Below are 6,277 nucleotides of genomic sequence, written 5' to 3'. Positions count from 1 at the left end.
ATCGGGGCACATTCTCCTGAACCTGAAGAGTTGAAGTATATTGGTTTGAGCTGTGACCCGTATGTCTTCAAAATCCACCTGTGGACGAATTTGTCTGGCATCTCCAGAGGGGTTACGAAAGCCAAGGGGGCCTAAATAAGGATACGGGATGACTACTGTGTCTGCTATTCGGCAATTGATTGGTAACAATCCGCTGAGGGTTGGTAGTTAATTCAATTAACAATCCCCTTCTCAATCAGGAGAAATGGCAGGACGGGGGTTAATTGGTACATGAGTATGTGATTCAATTACAATCACTTTGCTGCTCAAGTAATTTCCAAGATTTTAGGTCACTGACTATTTGGTTTGTTCTGTTTTTCTCTCAGCAAAGCAGGTAAACATACGTGGTGAACTGTCACGTCCTGTTCATGGCCGAGCTGCCAATAGGTTAAAGAAAGTTAAAGAAAAGTATTATGCACTTTATGCTTAATACTTTTCTTTAACTTTTTAATATTTAACATTTTTTAACTTTATTCCCTTGTTTTATACTAACCCATAGCCTTAGCCTCATTCTACTAACCCATTGCATTAGCATTTCATTCCACTTTATTTTATTACTTGTGCACTGTTGTCTTGTCTGTCTACTGTCGCGCACTAACCGCCAAGACAAATTCCTTGTATGTTTGACATATTTTGGCTAATAAATGTTTCCTGATTCCTGATTCCTGATAGAAGCTTCCTGTCACCACTGAGGAGGAAGCTCTGCAGATTAAACATTCTCTTCATATGATTTTGTAGTCAGCTTGATTTGAAGATGTGGTCTTGCTTTTAACCTTGTATTGAACAATTCTCACAATTTGATGGTGTGTTGTCCATAACTGATTATTTTAATGGCTAATTCTGACATTGCTGTTTTAAGTTTTATGACTATGTTGGCCTTTTACATTTTCGTTATTTGACATAAACAAACAATCTTTATACAGATGCTCAGAACATTTGTTTCTACACACTGTATTATACTATATGATATAGACAATATGGTCTGTCAGTTTAAACATAATTTAACATTACCAAGTTGAAATTTGTTGCAGTCATATATATTTATACCGTTTAACCCTAACCTGATAAGCAGAGTACAATTGATGGATATTAAGTTATAGTAAACATTTTAAGACTAAAATGATATTGAATTAGAATATAATTGTATTACACTATACCCTTTGTCAATTTCACACAATTTCAACTTAGGATGCTAGCTGACGTTTTATGAGCTAGCTAGCTAGCTAGCGTCTGTCGTGAAGAGCAGCAGGTCCTCGCCCAGAAGTTACACGGCAAGTGGTCTTATCTTCTTATTTTTATGTGTAAATCCCACAGAACTGATCCCTCATTCAAGACCACGAACAACAACCAAGTGCTGTAAGTGTGTTTGAGCGTCTTTCTGACCTCCGTCTCACACCAACGACAACGTCACTACCGAGGGAAGCTATTAGCTGAGCTAACGGTTCACTAAGCTAACCGTAGCTTCTGCGTCGGCTAGTGCGTATAAACTTCAAAGCGTTTGGTCGTATTTCGTTTTAACAAATTCATCAAATGATATGATCCGAATAAGGTATTTTATTTAATTAAGGAATAAGCAATTTAGCATTTCAACCCATGTTATATTGTCCCTGCGAAGGATTCACTAAGGTTGACTTCATGTTATTTTGTTATAACGTCACCCGAAGACCCACAACGTTAACCTTATTAAGTCAGTTAATTAACGCTATAACGTCTGACATAATAACACATATTATTGATTATATATTGATAATAGAACTATTGCCTTTAACGGTTCCAACGTACTGGACCTTACCACTGAATTCTATGTGAGTGAACTTACTTGCGTTAACTAGTTCATTTTGTAGGTAGTTATTGCATTAACTTAAGTATAAATGCTTTTTAATTTTTCCATAGTTTGTTTCAAACGTCAGAATTTGACAGGTTGGATTTCCTGATGGAAGTAACGTTAGTAAACCCATAGGGACAGTGAGAGAATACGGTGTAAAATGCTCTTACACTTATTTAAATATGCTGGGAAACTCAGCCCAGGTTGACAAATAGCCCCTTTAATTATTCTTTTTGTTGATATCTTTATATACATTTACTTAGTGTTCTTTAGCTAACTACACAAACCAGCTGCCACTATTCTCAGTACACAACACAGCAAGAGACATTATTATTATCAACAATTTAAAAATAGCTATTTTTCTGCAGAGGTGTTACTCTGAAATTGATTGAAACCTCCCATTAACCCCCATATTTGACTGATTTTGTTTTGGTCCGAGCACAGTGGGTCAACAGAGGGAGCCATTGCTTTCTTTGTGGGAACAAACATTCTTGACAGTTGTTGCAGTAGCCGTCATTTACTGTAGCGGCTCTCTGATTCACAATCCTATAGAGGGACCCACCTCCTCATCCCTCTCCCCCTCTCTCCCCCTCTCTCCCTCTCTCTCCCTCTCTCTCCCTCCAGAAGCGGCGGAGGAGAGCGAGCGAGTTGGAGCTGTGCTGTGCGCGCTTTGCCAGTCAGAGGTGTGTTGTTTCCCGGTGTCTTTGGGTAGCAGGACCCCGCCGTGCAGCCAGCCCCCCGGTGCCATGTCCAACAGCTGTCTCGGTAAAGGGTCGCAGCTCATCTGAAGGGGGAAGGTAGCACCTCGCTTTGAGGAGGACAGAAGATTTAAGAAAAGAGAAAGAAGACTGAGCAGTTGCGGAGAGAGGGGGGATATATAACTGACACCCCCCCCTCCTCTCCTCACTAAACAGGGCAAAAACGGAAGGCTTTGGAGTATTCAATTTTTTCTTTCGCTTTATATTTTTCTTATTCCTCATCGCGGTGCTGGGAGGTGCTTCATCTTTTCATATAGTCTCTCTCTCCGTCACTTGCCTTCTCATCTATTTCTCCATCTACCTGGTTTACAATTTCCTCTATTTATGAGTGAGAGAGAAGAGGAAGGACGGAGGAGTTTTGTACGAGTTTTGTGTCCTTCCTTTCCTTCTCTCCTCTCTTCCCCCCTTTTTTCACCAAACCATATCATACCCGTCAGTCCCTCCCTGCCATTGCATTTCTAGCTGCCACCATCCGTTCATCACTCCCCACCGTACGCCTTTCTGTCTCACAAGTCTGATGTAATATGAACTTGGATGATTTTTTTTTTCTCTTTTTCAAAGACAACAAAAAACCTCCTCATGAATGACTCTTTTTTTCCCCTTTTCCTTCTCTTTTGGTCCCTCCACACCCATTTTCTTTGCATCACACCCGTGCGGGATTCTTAAATGTTACTCTAGGTAGGTTAACTATTGTTTAGTGTCTGTCCATCTGTCTGTCGGTGTGTATTTGTGTGTGCTTTACGTATGCATAAAACACACATTAACACACATGTGCTCGCACACTAAACTATGCCTAAAACCACAGTGCTCAGTGGGTCGACATCGGTCTGCTCTCACACCGCTTTCACACCGTCTTCCTCATCCGTTCTTCTCGTTGTGGCAAAGTGCGCCCATTTTTAATTGTTCTCTGTGACAAATCCTTTTTTTTCATGTGTCATTTTTTCCATTCGACAGACAGAGCACTTGCTACCTGTTGTTGTGAATTAACAAGGGAACAAAAAATTAAGTTTGATCCCGAGAGAGGATGAGATTCATTTCTCGGCACCCTTCGGGGGCGTCTTCTTCCGTTTGGCTAGAAATCAGCAAAAATGGGAAAATTGTGTCTGAACTAAATCCACTCTTTTGTTTTGTTTTTGACATTTTTTGCCAGTGCATCAACAGATGTCAGTTGGCATTGAACCCTCCCATCACACACACAATCCCCACACCTTAAATACACCACACTATTCCATCATTGTCTGTGTATTCTTGTTGTTTTCATCCCATTGCGACTTTTTTTTCCCCCCACGACTGTCCGTTTTTGATCCCCGAAGCGCTTCCCCCGGTCCCACCGGTCTCCGTCCTCCTCCTCTGTTGGACTAGAGAGGCCGATGGGCATTTGGACGTTGAACGGTGGACTAAATGGCTTAACGCGCCTTTTCGGTGGGTTCCGAGTCGCAATTGCCGGTGTGCAGATTGTGAAATAGAGACAGACTGACAGACAGATAAAAATAGATATAACTTAATTTCCTCATCTCATCAAGACCTCCCTCCTCCCCTCTGTCACATACTCCCCCCCCCTCCTGCTTTCTTTACGTTGTGTTTGATGCCTCGTCTCTGCTTCTCGCTGTCACAGCTTTTTGGGAGCGCCGTTGTGAAGCGTTACCCCCTCTAAAGGTTACGTTTTGTATCCTTGGACATACACCTGTGCACTAAGGGGAGAATTAGCGCCCAGTAGCGCAGGCCCCAGACCAGCCCCCTTTAGTCTGCTTCCTCCTTCTCTGTCACGGACTGACGAGGCGGCTTAATAAACACCTTTCTCTCTCTCTCTGCCTGTTCTGAGTGGGAAGTCAACATGAAGGCGTATGATGGACCACTCGATTCGCACTGTCTTTGCTTTTGTGTCTCAACTCTGCTCCTCTGTAAAACATCTCCACTACAGTGTATAAATTATGTGTTACAGAAAAGTGCTAATTAGGTGAGTAGTGAATTGATACAGCACCCACTTCTTCCGAGTGGATGCAAATGCATGGACAGCGTGCGTGCGTGTGTGTGTGTATTTGAATGTCTGCATGAGACTGATGACAATATATCATGCATGAACTTTCTCTGCAAAGATTGTTCTTTTTGATATTTACCACCTCATTTGCTTGTGCCGCTAAACCTTTCTTCCCCCTGCTGTGACTAATTGGTTGTTTATCAGACCATGTCTTGATCTTTATCCATTTTCTATTTATATAAATAGAATTACTGTCATATCTTACGATTTCACGCATTATCCCTTCCCTCAATAGCTCTTTTGAGCAACAGAGACTTCTCACTCGACGACAGAAGCCGCTTAAAGATACTGTGTTATTTTGGATAAATCTCTCCTTGTCAGCGGACGTCAGTCAAGTCTCTTATTAAGTCAGTGCTGTGTGCAGGTGCATGCGTTCACATGCAATCCTTTGAGCCCTCTTCCTCTCCTCATGAATCAGCCAATGCCCTCCTCCTCCTCCTCCTCCTCCTCCTCCTTCTTCTTCTCTTTTCGATCCCCCTCCTCCATCATTACGTTTCTCCTTGTCTCCTGCCTGATGGATCTGCAACCGATCTCCAAAAAATGACTAGATTTGTGGGAATGAATCTCATGTGACTCATGCACCAGCTTTACTGGATCCGACTCTTCAGCGTGACCTTAATGAGCACACAGCGCACATATAGATGATGAAGGAGACGGTGGACAGGTGATCCCATGCTGCCGTGGCTTCTTTCTTCATCCACAAATCGTACTGTGTTAATAAAGAAGCTTATCGCCTAGTTAGCAAAAGAGGATTAGACAAAACGTCAACAAAGTTGTAAAGGTTTACTCATCATTTAAAATGTGATTTCAACGAGGCTGATGCTGAAAACACTAAATACTCAAGCGTCCTACGGTATTTGTGCCATTTAGCTGTAAATTAATAAAAATAAAACATGAAAACAGAACAAAAACAAGGGCTGCTTCCTCCAATATTCTGTGAACAGTGAATGAGTTTCAAAGTGAAAACTGTGAGATCTGCCCTGCGGTGAGCGCTCAGTAGTAGTTCAAATGCAAAGTCTTTAAAGGGCGCGCTCACCTCTCGGGTTTCAGGCCCATCGAGATGGTGGAGATCCTCAGATATTCAGAATATCAACAACTCGCACGTCTCAAAGCAAGTGAAAGGAAGAGTAGGAAGCGTCTTAATTTGACTGCATTTGGATAACGTAGGGAAGTAACCCACACACCAACACTAAAAAGCACTAAAAGCTTTTCTTCAGAAGGAAAACGACCGAAATAACTGAATTCTGCATTTTGATTCATCAAGCTAGCGAGGGAACTAAACAAAGAAACAAGCCGTGTTCAGATGTTTCCTGCTAAGGTTTATTTATGGAAATGTTTTGTATTATTCCACTTAAGTCAAGCTATCAGTGTCATTTTAATACAACTGAGAGTCAGAGATAATTCGCCTTTGAAGGAGTCACAGAGAAAGATGGTTTTTACTAAATAAAATTTGTCAAATGAATAATTTATTGCACTGCCAGACAGGATTAGAATTCTACACATAGAGATATCCCGTGACAATTTCCCTGAGGCTAAATAGTGTACCTACATATCGCACTTCCTCGGCTAAACACACACACAACACACACACACATAGACGCATCCCTGTCAGCATGT

General features: G+C 41.8%; 1 protein-coding gene across 3 annotated transcripts in view; it reads left to right on the top strand.

Moving 5' to 3' along the window:
* The first annotated feature begins 3,724 nt into the window (after positions 1-3,724).
* The window catches only part of grin2bb (glutamate receptor, ionotropic, N-methyl D-aspartate 2B, genome duplicate b), a 66,744-nt gene continuing 64,191 nt past the window's right edge, over positions 3,725-6,277 (top strand). For all 3 annotated transcript variants that reach the window (XM_078080652.1, XM_078080651.1, XM_040186254.2), the window contains exon 1: positions 3,725-4,579. The gene's annotated coding sequence lies outside the window, so the exon portion shown is untranslated. The remainder of the gene's footprint in view (positions 4,580-6,277) is intronic.

This window comes from Gasterosteus aculeatus, chromosome 9 (genome assembly GCF_964276395.1).
Source record: "Gasterosteus aculeatus chromosome 9, fGasAcu3.hap1.1, whole genome shotgun sequence".
Classification (NCBI taxonomy): domain Eukaryota; kingdom Metazoa; phylum Chordata; class Actinopteri; order Perciformes; family Gasterosteidae; genus Gasterosteus; species Gasterosteus aculeatus.
This window is presented reverse-complemented; position numbering and strand designations above follow the sequence as displayed.